Source organism: Vicugna pacos, chromosome 17, assembly GCF_048564905.1.
Source record: "Vicugna pacos chromosome 17, VicPac4, whole genome shotgun sequence".
In the NCBI taxonomy this organism is placed as follows: Eukaryota; Metazoa; Chordata; class Mammalia; order Artiodactyla; family Camelidae; genus Vicugna; species Vicugna pacos.
This window is the reverse complement of record NC_133003.1, coordinates 9753801-9770722: the sequence shown is the minus strand read 5'-3', so window position 1 is coordinate 9770722 and position 16922 is coordinate 9753801. Positions and strand designations below refer to the sequence as shown.

The 16922-nt window shown below is 43.3% G+C and overlaps 2 long non-coding RNA genes across 3 annotated transcripts; one reads left to right on the top strand and one right to left on the bottom strand.

The window, feature by feature from the left end:
* The first annotated feature begins 158 nt into the window (after positions 1 to 158).
* Positions 159 to 7417, top strand: LOC140686699 (uncharacterized). The gene is made up of 3 exons (XR_012060502.1): positions 159 to 627; positions 6318 to 6396; positions 7266 to 7417. It is a non-coding gene; the product is annotated as an uncharacterized lncRNA (long non-coding RNA).
* Positions 1385 to 16688, bottom strand: LOC140686696 (uncharacterized). Of its 2 annotated transcripts, XR_012060498.1 has the most exons (4): positions 16425 to 16688; positions 15076 to 15208; positions 8135 to 8295; positions 1385 to 1581 (listed from the first exon to the last, which is right to left on the bottom strand). It is a non-coding gene; the product is annotated as an uncharacterized lncRNA (long non-coding RNA). The 2 variants fall into 2 exon arrangements; XR_012060499.1 differs by lacking the exon at positions 15076 to 15208.
* Between the last annotated feature and the right edge of the window lie 234 nt (positions 16689 to 16922).

Sequence of the window (16922 nt, the reverse complement as noted above, 5' to 3'; positions counted from 1 at the left end):
CCCCTGACTCCGCCCCCGACCCAACAGGAACTGGCCCTTCCGCCTGTCACAATGCGACAGGTCCGTTAGGGGGCGTGCCCAGAACCGCGGTGCCGGCCAATAGGGGCGCGAGCTGGGGCGGGGCTTGGCCCAACCGCTCTCCCCTCCCCCTCCCGGCCTCGCGCGCTTTCGCCCGGAGCTGCCGTGCTGCGCGGCTACGGCTTCATTGTCAGTTGAAAGACGCGGTTTCGCGCGCCTGTGTTGGCGGCCGGGAGGGGGTGCCGGGCGGCTCCGAGCTTTGCAGGAGCTGAGCCGGGCGGAGGGGTCAGGAATAGCGGGGCGGCCTCCGTCAGGCTCGGTCCCGGAGAAGCGGAGAGCGCCGTGCCGACCGGCCGGGCGCTCGCGGCTCTCCACGGTCGTGACTTTTAACCCGCTTTGCGCGGAGCGCCCACCACGTGACGGGGCGCGCAGGCGCGCTGCCCTAGTTAGTGCTTGACGCGTGGGTCCAGCGGGCAGGGCTGGCCGCCCGGGGCGCCGCCACGGTCCGCCCCGCGGGCTGCACCCGGCGTCCGGCCTCCGAGGACGCGAGCGAGGACGAGGTTGCCGGCACTGAAAACTCGCGAAGCCGGCAAACAAGCCCTTAGCTCGGTAAAGACCTAGTGGGAGCCAGCGAAGTGCGACTCTCGCTTTTTTCACTTCTTGTACTTTCCTGATTGCAGAGATCACGTTTGTTCGCTGGAGATGTGGGCACGTGCAGGAACTCGTTAACGGTTGCATACATTCCAACACACAAGTGAAACTAACTTTCTGTGGAGTTTCAGCGGTTACCTAATTCTCTCTTTAGTGATAGCAGACTGCAGATCCCTGTACACAAGTTTTTTACACGTCTAGGTTGTATTTTTATACCTTCCTCCCCCTTCCCCGACGCCCCTGCCCCCGGAAAGAAAGTGCTACCTGGTAGACTAAACTCAAGGCAAAACGAGTTTAAATAAAAGTGACTCCATTGCTCTGGTATAAGCCCCAGGAGGGGCACGGAGCTGTCAGTGTAATCAACACTCAGTAAATATTTAATTAACTTTTCGTGTAAATTAATTGCCCATGTTACTAGGTAAATGACATCTGAACGTAAAAGCATGTATTCCCCTCATATTGTAAAGGCACCCAATTATTTTAAGTCACTTAAAAATTTAACACATTTCAAAAATGTAAACACGTTCAGAAATTGTGTTTAAATTTCTTTTCAAAATGTCAGATAAATGAACAAGTATACATAGTTTGAGGTTGCTTTTCGAAACTGGATCCAGCTACTCAACCAGCTAAGTAATTACCTTTTTTTTTCTTCGTTTCCTTACAAAAATAAATAAATAGTCTCATTAAGGAAAGGATGAAACGGTTTCCAAAAATAGACCTTCCCACTAACGATTTAATAGCCAACATTTCTTGAACATCTAAATTTTAATGAGAATTATGATAGAATATTAACTGAGCTCTGTTATACCAGAAAGGTGACATGCTCTTTCTCATAGCCCAGACCTTACGTGCTGAAATGCCAGGACTCAGGAGTATTTGTGCCTGTGTTCCATGAACCCAAGTTCTGCCAGCCTGAAAGAGAATTTATTGTATATTTTAATTTTAATTTATTTGGATATTTCTATTTTATTGTCTTTTGTGTAGACGCTCCCTAGTAATAAGTTGTACGTTATCTTCTTTTGCTTCCTTTTTGGTGGTTTAATGGCCAGAATCCTGGTCTGAAAAGTGACAAAGCTTGGTTCTAGCCCCACACTTGCTTATTAGCCATGTAACATTGCACAAGTCACCTGCCTGGGTTGCCCTTTCTACTCTTCAGGTCAATTGTTAATATAAAATAAGACCGTTTATCTGGAAGTACTTACAAAAATTGTTAAGGAACATATGCAAGTGAAGAGTAGGGTGAAAGCAGCAGGAAAACCTGTTTTTCTTGGTCTCCACTCTCCCACTCAGGGACTCATCCAGTAGGTGTTTACTGAGCTCCTCTGTTATGCCAAGCACCATGTAGACCGTGGGATGCAGTAGGGAATATGAGGGATGTGGTTCCAGCCCCAGGGAGATGGACATTGACTAACCCATCACATTACTATGTACCAAAACTGGGAGGTGACCAACACTATGGAAGAGAGACACAGGAGATCTGACCTCTGCAGGATGAGAATGTTGCCCTCAGGAAGCAGCACTAAGGCTGAGAACCGGGGATGAGGATGAATGGACCAGGAGAAGAAGAATGGAAAGAATTATCCAGGCAGAGAAGCACATGAAGAGGTCCTGCAGTGGGGCTGGGGAGGCAAGCACCAGGAACCCAGAAAAGAACCAGTAACAGCAGCGGGACAACATAGGATAGGAGTTGAAGAAATGGCCAGATAGTGAGGCCGTGTTAAGAGGTGGTTTTTGTTTTGTTTTAACCAGAGTCTAATATGGAGGCATAAAGGATTTTAAGCAGGATATGGTGTGTGTGAGATGGAGTGAGAGAGACGCTCAGCTGTGTCTTTTGAAACGCTTATCGGCATGCAATGTGGAAGGCACATTGGAGAAGGGACTAGTAAGAGATCCTCTCAGTCTCCCTGTGCCAGCATCTGCGATTTCAGAGGTTACTTCTGTGACGCACGCATTACAGAGGCACCACTAAGGAACCCATAAAAATAAACCACAACCTGGTTAATTCTCTGTTTTCAGCCCACCAATGTAGAAAAAGGGTTTCCAGTTTGTGCGTGTGCTATTTTGCCTCTCTGTACTTAACTTCTTGATCCTGCTAGTTGCTTACCAAGTGCATCCTGAGTTCAGATCTCTGAGGAGTTAAACAATGAAACACAGCAGTGGAGTATGGTAAGCAGAAAGAGATGGGACACTGGGAGCAAATCAGACAGTGGGCCCAGGTCTACCTCCGGGCTTCCAAGGGGTGGGAGGGTTTGAGCTGAAACGGAAACTTGAGGGATGAGTGGGAATTCACCAGACACACCAGGAAGAGGGATAGGGATTCCAAATGGGAACAAGGAAGTCCTTGGAAGTAATACACAAAGTTCAGTATCAAGGAGGGTGCGTTGGAAAGACAAGGCTGAAAGGGAGGTAAGAACCGTATTATCAAGGATTCGTCTGCCTTGTTAAAGAGTTTAAACATTAACCTTTAAGCAGCTGGGAGCCATTGAAGCATTTTGAACAACAATAAAATGATCAGACTTGGTTGATGGAAAAAAATATTTGACAGCAGCATGAAGAGTATGCTTGTGAGAGCAGAAGGGAGCTTTTGAGAACTACCTGCTTCAGTCCTTTAGGTTAAAGTTTTCAAAGTCTGCTTCTCTGGCCCTGACCTTCAGGCAGCAGCTTCCCTGATCTTTGTTCCCTCTGGTCTTCCAGGCTTCAGGAATAAAAGATGTAATATGAATGTTGGAAGACCAGAGAGGACAAAACCAACACACTACGTTATATCACTTGAACCCAGTAATAACACATTCAGTTCCCTTAGTGTGCTGGTTTTCATTCTTTTGACAGTTTGCCTCACTATTGTAAGATAGCAGCTGAAGCTCCAGACATCATATCAACCTCTGCAGCAGAATGTCAGGAGAAGGGGAAGTGTCGATCACATATGTCTCCATTTTTTAAGGAAAACAAAAGTTTTGCCAGAAATTACTTTAACCGACTTTCTCTTAGGTCACTGAGAAGAACACACTACCCTCCCGCGAGATCACATAGACTTTGTATTGCTCCAGGGTTCCAGCTTCACTTCCTTAGACATGTCTGGTCTTCTTGATAGCTCAAACAAAAATCCTGAAATTGTGTTTTAGCAGGTCTGGTTAGCCTGACCTAGATCATGTGCCAGTTCCGGACCAAATGCCTTGGCTAAGAGAGTGAGAAACACTATGACAAAAACCAGTGAAGTGGCTGTGTTCCAATAAAACCTCATTTGTCAAAACAGGTGTTAGGTCTGGTCTGCAGGCTGTAGTTTGCCAACTCCTCAACTAGAGTATTCCTTATCCCTGAAATGAGGCAAACTTCAGTGCTTGATTTATTATTATTACTTTTATTGTTTAATGCTGTACAGAGGTAATACAGTCACGTGTAGACTCTGCCTCCATTTGTCCTGAAGCCAAATTCCTTCCGTCTTCTCCTTCCTGTAGGTAATCACTTTTATTTCCTTTTGTATCCTTTCAACATTCTTTATGAAAATGCAAACACATATCAACATGTTTTCATATTTTTCTACTCATTTTACACGCTCTGCACACTTCTCTCAATCTTCGTTATTTTTTTTTTCTGAACATTTATCCTCAAGCTCTTTTCACATCAGCTCATAGAGGAAATTTTCATTCACTTTTATGGTTGCATGATAGTCCACAGGATGGATGTACCGTATTAATTTAATCAATAACCCATTGATGGACATTTGAGCTGTTTCCAGTCTTGGGCTACTACAAGGATGCAATGAATCGACTTATAAAGAAGTAATTTTTCCCAAGTGCCGGTATGGTGGTTGGAGAAATTACCGGAAGTGAAGTTTGGCATATTTGTAATTTCAATAGATCAACTGTCCTTCATATGGGCTTGTATCATTTGCATCCTCACAATGTGTGAGAGACCAGTTTCCCAGGGTTCATCAACAGCATGTGTTAAGAAAACAGCTGGCTTCTTGCCAATAAGTGAGGTACAAACTGGTAGTTTTAATTTTCCTTTCCTTTATGAGTAAGGCTTGATTTTATATTTGAGACAGTCTTTTCACATCCTCAATGAGGCAGAACTGCCATCACTGATTTTGGATCTTTAAGCATAATTATTGGAGTCGTATGTTCCAGTATTATGGAAACCATTAACATGCAGAGTTTTTGCTGGTTGCTCAGAAAACGAGGTCATCTATCTTGAATTCATGCGACTCTGTTCTGACAAAAACCAAAACTCTTCCACTGTTCAATTTAGCATATCACCTAGATGATCAGTTCTAGATCGTGTACTTCCTAAAAGTGCCTCTGAAGTAAAGAAGGGGTTTTTATGGTGCGTTAAGAAATTCAGGTAGAAATTTTCTGAAGATAAAGTAACTGCTCGCAAACGCCTCCCTTTACAGAAAGGTGGTGATTTCACTTTGTTTGAATGTCATGAAGGCTTGTGCCTTTCTGATAATGTAGCTAAACTGTCCACCTCTTCCTGAGAGCCTTAGGAGCAGACGAGTGAATAGGTTACTTTAGTAAATAATATGTTCTTTCTGTGTATTTTTGTTACAATCATGTCATCCAGTGTAATGAATGCTATCACCTATCCCTGTACATCGGAGGGTTTGGCGGGTATATTAATTCATGTGATCGCAGAATCAATAACTGCCTTATGTTTGTAAAAGAATTTATTAAATTATATTCTTACATAAAAGATGTCAGAGTGAAGTTCAAAGAAGTCTATAAAATATGAAGATGCTATTATTTCACTCCACACGTCTCAGGAAAATAGGAAACTTGAAATAGGGACTTTCTCTTGCTTCACGGGAGAATTTAATATACATTGAGTCTCAGAATTGATACATTCATTTTTTAAAAATTTCCCCACTTATTTTTTATTATAAACCATTCACATCTCAAATATTTAATTTTAAAGTCAGGTATAATAAATATTATGCTGAAGAAATGTATCCCACTTAATAACTACATAAAACAAACTCATTTACTAAGGAATTAGAAGAGATTTTTGCTGGTTATTAAATTAGCGACATAATGAAGAATGGAAGGCACATTAGCTGAAAGTTATGAAATTGAAAACTACATTACAATTTTGATAATAAAAAACAAAATTAAAAGGAGCTGAAGGGATATATTAATTGTAAAAATATTCTTAACATTTACTGTGTTGTAAATGCATTTACGACTGGGGTGTTAATTTTACTTCTGACCATGTGGGTTTCCTAGGCTCTTTCAGTTTTCAAAGAGCAGAGATATATTTGGGTTACTGGGTAATGGGATTTAAGGATGCACAGAGGAATAAAAGAGAGACAGGAAGACATCTCTGCAGCTGCATGGCCAGACCTCACAGAAAACAATAAGTTATTTTGGGATGCACAGCAATCCTGGTGTCTCAACGAAACTCTGCTAAGCCGATAGCATGACCTGTCCTCTTCCTTGTGGTCAGCAGCGACCTATACTGCCCTCTGCTACGCATATGCTGACGCCACTGTTCTGTCTTGGTTCCCATTGTGACTGCCTTTCCTGACTTTCCCGTCCAACTCACTCACTGCTCTTTTTCTCAAAGGCTCCTCTTGCTTTGGGGCTTCTGCTTACTGCCCCTCTCTTGAACATTCTTCTGCTTCTCATGAAACCTTTGCACACCTGTCTTAGGTCAGTTTCCCCGGATGCAGTCCCTGAGATGAACTTTCGGACGGATGATTTACTAAGGAAGTGCCCTCAGGAGAAATGCGTAAGGGAGTGAGAGGTCAAGGAAAGGGAAGAAGCCCAAGGATACAGCTAGAAAAAAAAAAAAAAGACCTGAGTGCAGAGAGGTGTGATGCTAAAGGTGAAGGCATTGGTAGAAGAATGTCATCATGAGACTGATGTTCAGCAGTTTTGTTCCCAACACAGTGATACTGCATGTTTGCCAAGATACTGAGAAGGTCCAGGGCTCCATCTTTGGTCCATGTGGGAGGGCCAGGAATGCGGTCTGTTATGGATAACCTGAGCGTGTACATGGAATTTTGAAGAACCACCTTTGACCCAAGTGAGCACGCAGCAACTGGATGGGGCCGAAGTGCTGTTGTATCTTGTACAGTGTGGACCTTGCCTGTCAGAATTTAGCCTGAAGAAATGGCCCCAGTGCTCCATGAAGGGTGACTTGACACCTTTGGCAAAGTAATAGTGGTTCACCACCGTTAAAGCCAAGGATTTTTTCTCCTTGTAGAAAGACGGAGCATGGTGGAAAAAATAAGATTTCCTTGGGTTTTATTGCCCCTTAGACATCCTGCTGTGGAAAACAACTTAGACAGTCCAGAAGGTAGCAGGTTCTAATCCTCAACCTTGCATGTTTAAACATAGAATCTGTGCTCTTTCTACTAAATTTTTGTTCCACTATATATGTTGGTATGGATTGAATTTTGTCCCTCGCCCCCCCAAATTCATATGTTGAAGCCCTAATCCCCCAATGTGTATTTGGAAATAGGACCTTTAAGGAGGTAATTAAAGTTAAATGAGGTCATAAAGGTGGGGCCCTAATCCAATATGAACAGCGTCCTTATAAAAAGGGGAAGAGACGTTAGAAATGTCTCTCTCTCTCTCTCTCTCCTTTGTGCTCAGAGGGAAGGCCACATGAGGACACACAGAGAAAGCAGCCTTCTGCCACCCATGGCGAGACATCTCACCAGAAACCAACCTCTCTATCACCCTGATCTGAGATTTCCAGTCTCCAGAACTGTGAGAAGATAAATTGCTGTTGTTTTAACAACCAAGTTTGTGGTATTCTGTTACGGAATCCAGAGTTGAGCACAACCTGGGTGATCAATACATTTTTCTTTAAGTGACTTTCCCCGCTCTAGCGTATTTGCAAAAAATTTTGAAATTACAGGATCTTAAGCTTATAAGAGTCGACCAGACTAAATCTAAGCAACTTGCTAACACATATATCCCATTTATTTAAGAAACACAGGAACATTGAAAGTAACCAGAAATTCTCATGCTTTAATTTCTTACTTTACCTGTATTCTAAAATCTATCAGTGTATAACATAAATATTACATTTAATTTTTGTATAGGTACTTTGAATGAATTTGCAGGCCACAACTAGAACATTTCTGGTTGCAGAGAATCTAGTTCAGCCCTCATTTTATAGATGACCCAGGAGGTCCAGGAAGGCTAAGTGACTTGTGAAAGACACATAACTTATTAATGGCCAAGCCAGCACTGGAACCCAATTCCAATGATTTCTGGTATCTTTAGAATGCCTTCCAATTTACCACACTCAGTGTTGTGTTACAAAGGTAATACATTTTTATTATATAATATGTTTTAGATTCCCCAGATAATACAGATGACCAGAAACAATATTGAACACCCTAACACTTGAAGTAAAACATGTTATTTTGAGCATTACTTTTAAATAATCATTTGGGGTTGTATTAGTCAGCTACAGACAACAAGGCTGTATAACAAACAGCTCCATGACTTACCATTACATGCATTTATTTTCACTCTTGGGCCTGTGAATATTCTGTGCTCTCACTGGGCTCAGCTGAGGATCAGGTGGGCTTAGCTTCAGGTAGGGGGAGGGTTGATATCTCCTCCATGGTCTCTTCAGCTTCCCTGGACCCAGCTGCTGTTTGGATCTGCTCTGTTCAGGGCAAATGGCAGAAGCTCAAGAACCAAGCCAAACCATGCAAATACATTTACATCCACTGTTAGTGTAACTCCTGCTAATATTTCAGTAACTAAAATAAGTCCTATGGCCAAGTCCAACATCCGTCGGGTGGGGCTGTATGCACACACCACCCCAACTCACCTGGGAATCATTGCAAAGTCTCACAGCAAAGAACATGGGTGTGTAATCCTATCACAGGAGAGTGACACATTGAAAACAAGAATCTAATCTATAATCCACTCTATCCGGTTATTAGAATATAGTTTGTAAACTGTACTTTATATAATTCCATGCAACAAATTTATGAACCAAAAGTGAGAATAAATTTCAGTAAGCTGTATGCATTCCTTTAAGATAAGGAAACACAGTACTAATTAAAAAGTTCTGTATTTCTTAAGCATAATATATGTCTCCTGTGAAGAATGTTTGCTTGCCTTATATGCAAGGCTTTGTCTAAATGAGAAAAAAAAGAAATTTATTCTCATTGTAAACTTGTCATTTGGAAAAATTGTTGTGCGGGGCTGACTACTATGAGTGCACTGGTAGGTGGGGCTGGTCCCTAACCCAGTTGGCTGCCAGGCCCTGCCTGCCTTGTGTAGTGGCTGCCAGCCCTCTGTGGGTATGTCTGGGTCCTAGGGTAGCTTGCTGCTGGGGCAGGGAGGCCCAGGGTTGGTGCCAGCCTGCTGGTGGGCTTGTAAGTGTCTGGTGCTAATAGGCTACAGGGAGGAATCCAAAAATGGTGCTTGCCAGCACCAGTGTCCTTGTGGAATAATGAGCTCCCCCAAATGGCTACCACCAGCATCTGTGTCCCCAGAGGGAGTCCCAGTTGCCTTCTGCCTCTCTGGGAGGCTCTCCAAGATCAGGAAATAGGTCTGACCCAGGTCCATTCAAATTATTGCCTCTGTGCTGGGACTCAGAGCATGTGAGATTCTGTCTGCAACCTTTAAAAGTAGAGTCTGGAAAACAGTATGGAGATTCCTCAAAAAACTAAAAATATTTTCCCTGTGATCCAGCAGTCCCATTCCTGGGCATATATCCAGAGGGAAATCTAATTCAAAAAGATACATGCACCCTAATGTTCACAGCAGCACTATTTACAATAGCCAAGACATGGAAACAACCTAAAAATCCATCATCAGATGACTGGATAAAGAAGTTGTAGTATATTTATCCAATGGAATACTACTGAGCCATAAAAAAGAATAAAATAATGCCATTTACAGCAACATGGATGGACCTAGAGATCATCATTCTAAGTGAAGTAAGCCAGAAAGAGAAAGAAAAATACCACGTAATACCACTTATATGTGGAATCTAAAAAAAAAAAGAAAGACAAATAAACTTATTTACAAAACAGAAATAGATTCATAGACATAGAAAACAAACTTACAGTACCAGGGAGGAAGCGGGTGGGAAAGGGTAAATTGGGATTTTGAGATTTGCAGATAGTAACCAATATATATATATAAAATAGATAAACAACAAGTTTATACTCTATAGCACAGGCAACTCTATTCAATATCTTTTAACTTACAATAAAAAAGAATATGAAAAGGAATATATATGTATATGTATGACTGAAATATGATACTGTACACCAGAAATTGACACAACACTGTAAACTGATTATACTTCAATTAAAAAAAAAAAGAGTAGAGTCTTTCCCCCTATCCCTCCAGCCCTCCCTATGCAAGCCCTCTGGTACTCAAAGTCTGACTTTCTGGGGGGTCATCTTCCTGGTGCAGGACCCTGGGCTGGGGAGCCTAAGCTGGGGCTCAGACCCCTTGCTCGTTGGGAAGGACCTCTGCAGCTGTGATTGTCCGGCTGTCTGTGGGCCACCCACTTGGGGATGTGGGTCTTGGCTAGACTACATCTCGGCCCTTCCTGCCCATCTCCTTGTGGTTCCTTCTTTTTATCTTCAGTTGTGGAAAATCCTTTCTGCTAGCCTTCAGCTCATTCTTGTAGACAGTTGCTCTGTAGATAGCTGTAATTTGGCATGTCCATGCGAGGAGATCGGCTCAGGGGCTCCCCTCCTCCACCATCGTGGCCACACCTCCATCCATCACGTTCTTTATACACTACATCACTTGAGCTTTTCCGTCACTTTTATGCAGCGCGACACTGAACAATTACAATAGCTACTTATTATTGAACATCTCCTACTTGCCAAGCATACTAAGAACCCTCATCTACTTCTCACGTCAACTCTGCCAAGAAAGCATTAGTGTTCGTATTTTAAAAATAAGGAAACGAGGCTCAGAGAAGCCGAACACTTAGAAAACCTGGTAAACCTTGTGGACTGGATCAGTCAGATAATATCAGAAACAAATTAGTCCTAACTCCAGTGGCTTAACACAATTAAGGTTTAAAAAAATTTTTTTTCAGTGGAGGTACTGGGGATTGAACCCAGGACCTTGTGCATGCTAAGCATGTGCTCTATCACTGAGCTATACCCAATCCCACCCCACCCCTACAACTGAGGTTTATTATCACTCATGGTTCACATCCCAGTGGGCTTGTGAAGAGCTCTTCTCCATATGATTACTCACCAACCTGGCTGACTGGGGCTTTACCACCGTTTAGCTGCAGCATCTGGGCCAAGTGGCTTTCTCCATCACCATGGAGACGAACAGAGACCTGGATGGTCACACACTGAACTGAAGAATTTAAGTTTTCAATCCAGAAGTAGCCTGCATCCCTTCCACTCCCAGCCAGTGTCAGAACTAGTCACATGGCTTTCACTATTACCAGGGGCCTAGGATGTGGAGGGTAATACTTGGTTATCTAGTGAGAGGCAAACATCACAGCTACGTAGACAATCCGAGACCTTCCTGTCTATAAAATAGGTAGTCTGCCCATTAGACCCTAATTCCTTCTGGGTCTGGTGAGAACATTTGTCTTGCTATCTTTTATTTCATTGTTTTAAAGTACCAGTTGTCATTTCTAATTTTTTTTCCTTTTAAATTCTTTTCTTTCTTTGGACTGGGGGCATAATTAAGTTTATTTATTTATTTTAATTTTTTAAATGGAGGTAGTGGGGATTGAACCCAGGACCCCATGCATGCTAAGCACGTGCTCTACCATTGAGCTATACCCTCCCCACTAAAGTACCAGCTGTTAAAGGATTCCCTTATAGTAAATGTAGAAAACAACACAGAGTTGGTAGCAGTGTAGAGATAGAGAGCATGGGTCTTAGAACCAGACTACCTGAGTTTGTATCCTGGCTCTTTTTACATGCTGTGTGCCCTGGGGTGCATTATTCAACCTCTCTGTATCAGTTTTGTGCATCTGTTAAAGAGAATAATACTGGTATTAATAGTAGAGTCTACATAATAGGGTTGTCAGGATTAAATGAGTTCATTGAAGCAAAGCATGAGGACAGTGCTTAAGACGGTGAGGGCTCAATAAATCTTGTGCTTATTATTATTGAGCCACTTAGCTTTTCACTGAGAAAAACTGTTTCCCAGCTGTAGGGTCTAACTTCAGCCAGAGATTTTGCAAACATGTGTCCTGGGTCACAAAGGCAACCACAGGAGAGGGAATAATAGTGCAAACCTCGAACCACTATTGGAAAAACAACTCAAAGGTCACGGTCAGTTGCAAATGGTCGAGCTGTGGGGTCTGCAGTGGCAGACGCAAGGGAGTGTGGGTTCAAGGAACAGAATGTAAAGCAGCCAGATGTTCGCAAGCCACACATGAAATTCAATCTTGATAATCCCTCCTTGTGTATCCTATACACAGTATGATGTATTTAGACAGAGTTTTGGATATTCATGAATCAGGAAGTAAAACTGGGTGGGGAGGGTATAGCTCAGAGCATGTGTTTAGCATGCCATGAGGTCCTGGGTTCAGTCCCCAGTACCTCCATTTAAATAAGTAAATAAATAAACCTAATGACCTTCCCCCTTATAAAAAAGTAAAATTGGACTAAACACTTAGATTTGAATATGTATGTGTATGCATGACTGGGACACTGTGCTGTGTGCCAGCAATTGACACATTGTAACTGACTGTACTTCAATTATAAAAATAATTTTTAAAAAAGAAAAAAGTTTAGATTTTATTTAACTTACTCTCATTTCACACATATACACACACAAGAAATATGTTCAATCTCTCCTTGGCTCCTGGGGCTAGAGAACATTCTTGAAAAGCCCAGGACTGCTTGAACTTTTATTCCTTCTTTTCCAGAGAGTCTCTGTGGGGATTGTGAGTTCTCAGGGGCTCTGCACGGGATGCACGAGCACAATTTCCTCTTCAGTCACTCCGCCAGGGGTGTGAGACTGAAAACCACCTACCAGGAGTTTGCCCCACCTGCCAGGGCAGCTACCTTCCAGCTGCCAGCATCTCCCGGATGCACCCAACCCGCTTTCATTTCAACTTTGAGAACTCATCCAAACCTCTGTGAGGAGGAAATCTCGTTCAGGTATACCAACAACTCTGGAGCATTCACCTTCAAAGTAAACGCATTTCTGTTTGAATTCAGGTTTTCTTCTCTAAATCGAGAGCTCTCCTGAAGCCCATGTGTTTGCCAGCTCACTCTGCCACAGGAGATAAGAAAAACACTTGCGCCTCTGAATGCGCTTTAAAATTTACTTTTAAAAAGTAAGTTAATTTTGAAATAAGACATTCAAATCTCCTTCTATGTACATGATTTAACAAAAGTAATGAACAGTTAATAGTAATTTCTATGAGTATAAGAGCCTTAATGTAGTTCTCCTCTATTTTCTTCTATTCATCTTTATGTCTGTTAAATAAAAGAGATTTATTTCATACTCTACACATAATTATGGTTTTGTGCCTCTGCGTTAGTACTAGGGAATGCCTTGTTCCTTCTCTGCTTGAAAAGAAGGTTTTATAATTTCAGAGAAGTAAATAAGCATCTGAAAGGCAGAGCCTATAAGCAGAGATTAGACCGTAGACACGGACCCAATATTGTTGACTTTAAGATTTACAGGGGAATTCATAATGCTCAGGGTAGGCAGCAAGAAACAGCCCTGAGAGGGCTCAGTAAGTTTAAGAGGCTTTTGACTCTACAGACCAGGATAAATGTAAGGACTGTAGTCAATGAATATTTATGCCCCTCTCAACCAGGTATAGTACATTTTCACCAAGTCAATGGCACGTTTACTTATTCTAGTTTTGTTTGGGTCCAGGTTGAGCTATTTACTTTCAAAATAATAGCCAATAGCCTATAAATATGAACCCTTCCTTCCTCCCTTCTCTTCCTTTTCTTTTTCTTTCTTTCTTTCTTTCTTTCTTTCTTTCTTTCTTTCTTTCTTTCTTTCTTTCTTTCTTTCTTTCTTTCTTTCTCTTTCTTTCTTTCTTTCTTTCTTTCTTTCTTTCTTTCTTTCTTTCTTCCTTCCTTCCTTCCTTCCTTCCTTCCTTCCTTCCTTCCTCCCTTCTCTTCCTTTCTCTTTCTTTTCTTTACTTTCTTTCTTTCACATTGGTCCCCCTTGTCATTCTTATACTGGTAGTTTCAGGTTGAGCTCTTTACTTTCCAAACAATAGCCTATAAAAATGAAGTCTGTTTTCTCTGTCTTTGAGTTCTGTGGGTCAGAAGTTCTGGCTCAGCTTCCCTGGATCCTCTGCTCAGTGTCTCATGAGTCTGCGGTCCAGGTGTCAGTGGGCTGCAGTCTCACTTGGAGGCTCAGTGGGGAAGAATCTGCTTCCAAGCTCACTCAGGTGTTGGCAGAATTCATTCCTTTGAGACTGTGGGATTCAGGGCCCTGGCTTCTTGCCGGCTGGAGGCTGGAGACGACTCTCAGCCTGTGGATGGGTTTCCTGAGTGGCAACTTACTTGAACCGTGTCTTGAGCGGGTCTGCTGGCAACACAGAGTCTTATATAACATCACATAATCACAGAAATGACAGCCCATGGCCATTGCAGGTTCTGTTGCTTAAAAACAGTCTGCGGAGGGGGTTACACAGGGCATGACCACCAGGGGTTGGGGGCTATGACTGTCCACCTGGACCCTGTCCTCCGCAGTGTTCATGTCCCCTCACTCTCCTCTAATCTGTGACAGTCACTCGGTCCTCTTGGCCTTTGCATCCTTGACACTTTTGAAGACTACTGAGTTGCTCTTTGATTGATTTGCATACTTTTAACTGTTATGTTTTTAAGTTATTAAAATATTTTTCTCAGAAAATTGTGGGCACATCCATCCTGTTTACCCTCTCTGCAAACATTACACTATTGAAGAGTCACGTGTCTCTTGTATCTGTCCCTTTGTTTTCGTTTCCTGAGAGACTGTGGAGAAGAGACATTGCAAGCACAAGAGACCACATCAAGGAGTCATGGGTTAGGTGCCAAAGGTTGTGAGCCTAGAAGAATGATAACATCTTTGGTAGAAATCAGAACATTACGGGGAAAATTCTGCCTTGGGTAGTGTTGTGAGCATTTATGGGTTCCCCTCCGGGAAACCTCCCTGACTCTCAGGGTGTGTGATTCAGGTGGAGAGAATTGCACCCCCAGCTCCAGCTGCTAAACCCGTCAGAGCCCTGGGTCACAGTCCCTGGCTCAGGGATTGGCTTGTGACCCAATCAGAGCCACCCAGATACTGAGAGGCAATGCCTCTGAGGGCGTTTGAGGAAGAGACAGGCATCCTACGCTATGAGGTGCCTCATGGGATTTATATCCCTGGAACCCTGGCATGCATTCTATGTGTGTTTACTAATATTAGGTTTTGCTAAGAGACAGAGACCTCAAATTTACAATCATTTAAACAACATAGAAATGCATTTTTTCCCTACATGATTGAAGTCCGAGGTAAGCAAGTCAGGGCTGTGTGGTGGCTCCAAGGCCGTCCGAGAGTGGTTTCTTTCTCTCTTGCTCTGTCGTCCTTGATAACATGGCTTTACTGATGGTCCCAGATGAGCTTCCAGGCTGTAGGGAGGAGGAGGGGCTGAAGAGGGATCCTCCAAGGACACTTTCTGGAAATTGCTTATGACACTTCTACTTGTATCTCATTGGCCAGAACTTCAGTCACACTACTATGCTTAACTGCAATAGAGGCATGGAAATTATCTCGGGAGGCTGTGTGCCCAGCTGCAGGTTAGAGGTTTTATTACAAGCGCATAAAGAGAGCACAGCTATGGGAGGACAACATGCTTTCTCTGCTTTTCTCCCCACCAAAGGAGAGCCTGACTGAGAACAGAGCCTGTCCTGAAGGAGCAGCATTGAAAGATGAAAATAAATCAATCTTGTCCCAATGGTGACATTGAACCTCTGGATCAAGCTGCACCTGAAGCCAAACTACCCCTGCTACTTAAGCTGATAACCAACTTTCCTTCCTCCCTTCCTTCCTTCCTCCCTCCCTCCCTTCCTTCTTCTTCTTCTTCTTTTTTTTTTTTTTAAACTGAAAAATGTTTGATTGGTACAGAAAGAAGGATTCTCCCAAAGAGCATATGAGATCATCTCTATTCTTTTGTCCTCTCAAGTTCTCCATTCCCCTCTCAGTTGCTCAGAACGGCAACTGAGCTTTCCCTCGGATCTCCTAAGGGCCAAATAATGTATCTCCATGCTCTATTTCCTTTCAGTCTAAAGGAGAGGGAACTGTTCGTGTCTCTTAGAACCTGCCTTTTGGGATTTGATTAAAGATTTAAAAATACGTTGGCTTGTAAATCTCTACTAAAACTTATAAGCTGGAATTCTCAGCTCTACCTATTCTCGGTATATTTATTTATCTGTAGCAAATGCTTCTTGGAATTCTGCTCTTCAGTGAAAACTCCGTCAGATCGCTTGGCTGCACAACCACCTCCTCTTTCTTGGTTATGATTTTTATTAACGTTAACCGTTATCTGTGGGAATTAGAGCTTCACGGTTTTCTTTCTTTTGATCCCCGAACCCTACCATAATAGATCTCATTTTAAGAGATTCCAAGCAGTTGGCCAGCAGTTCAGCTTTATTTTTATTTTAAGTAATTTGCTATTTGTATCAATTTGCCCAGCCTGTTCCCTTGGTATCTTCCCCCACCCCCACCCCCGCCCCGGGTCTCTCCTTTGAAGCAAAAGACACAAAGCATTAGATTTGGAGGTTTTCCTATCAGATTCTGAAAGCATAGCTTGCACTTAAATTATTATGCGTCTCTGTACCTACTTACATCCGCAAAGTGATTAGAAGTGTCTACCAACTGCAATCCTCAGGCTCTGAAATTGGGCTTTTTGAATTTAAATGATACCGCAGCACCATATGGCGGAGGACAAAGGAGTGCTCAGTTTCTGATCTCACGGAGAGTTGCTCTCAAGCAAGGGAAATTGCCGTCACAGGCCAGGTTTCACCGGCTCTCCGAGGCCTCGCATCACCTGCCGCCTCCCGAAGCGCGGGCGCGCAGGACCCTCCGAGGCCACGGCCAGGACGGTTGCTGCGGATCACACGGACGAGAGCGCGCGCCCGAGGCCGCCCCCCCCCCACCTTGCCCCCACCTTGCCCCCACCGGCGCTGATGCGGCCCTGAGGCCAGGTTCCGGAAGCGCGAGAACTCCAGGAACCCTTCACTTACAGGTCTTGAAAAAAGAGTGTTTAACCTGCGGCAGAGCCACATTCAGAGCATCATTCGTTTCCCCGAGGGCGTGACAGGCGCCGGCTCCCCCCTCCCCCCC